Raw genomic sequence first — 1,033 nt, 5'->3', positions numbered from 1 at the left:
TTCCGTTTATCTGCGAGGTGACGTCGCTGCATTCGCTGCATACTTCGACCCTCGTCGCCCCGACTTCCCGAGCCAGCATTAGTCCGCCTAGGAGAGCCTCATATTCTGCTTGCACGGGGAACGACACTGGGAACTCGAACTTGGTTGATTGCTCATAGATGACCCCTGCTGGGCTTTCCAAGATGACCCCTGCTCCTCCGGACGTTTGGTTGGAGGCTCCGTCCACATGAAGCCTCCACCGTGTGCCCGTTTCCTCGGGAGGGTCGCCCGTTACCTCCACCAAGAAGTCTGCCATTGCCTGGGCCTTGATTGCGTGTCGAGGCTCATACTGTAGGTCATATTGTGAGAGTTCGATGGCCCAGGTCATCATCCTACCAGCCAAATCAGGTTTTTGCAGTATTTGCCGAATCGCCTTATCTGTCCTCACAACTATGCGGTGACTCTGGAAGTATTGTCTTAACCTTCGGGAGGATACTAGGAGCGCCAGTGCCAGTCTTTCTAGTTTGCTATACCTCAGCTCTGGTCCCTGGAGTGCCCTGCTCACGAAGTAGACGGGCTGTTGTGTCCTTGCTTCTTCTGTAACGAGGACCGCGGCAAGTGCTTCCTCGGTTACTGATAGGTAGAGGTAGAGAGGTTCTCCGGCTCTGGGTTTCCCGAGGACTGGTGGTGCCGCCAAGATTCGCTTGAAGTGGTTGAATGCCTCTTCGCACGCTGATGTCCATTCGAACGTCATTCCCTTTCTCATTAAATTGAAGAAAGGCAGGGCCCTTGCTGCCGATGCGCCGAGGAAACGGGACAAAGCTGTCAATCTCCCAGCAAGTCTCTGGACGTCTTTGATGCAACCCGGACTCTTCATTTGAAGGACCGCTTGGCATTTTTCGGGATTGGCTTCCACTCCTCTTTGAGTGATCATGAAGCCCAGGAACTTTCCGGCCTCCATGGCGAACGCGCATTTGAGCGGATTAAGCCTCATGTCGTGTTGTCGTAGGGACGAGAAAACGTCGTTAAGGTCGCTCAGGAGATCGTCAGGTCG

This window comes from Arachis ipaensis, chromosome B05 (assembly GCF_000816755.2).
Source record: "Arachis ipaensis cultivar K30076 chromosome B05, Araip1.1, whole genome shotgun sequence".
In the NCBI taxonomy this organism is placed as follows: Eukaryota; Viridiplantae; Streptophyta; class Magnoliopsida; order Fabales; family Fabaceae; genus Arachis; species Arachis ipaensis.
This window is presented reverse-complemented; position numbering follows the sequence as displayed.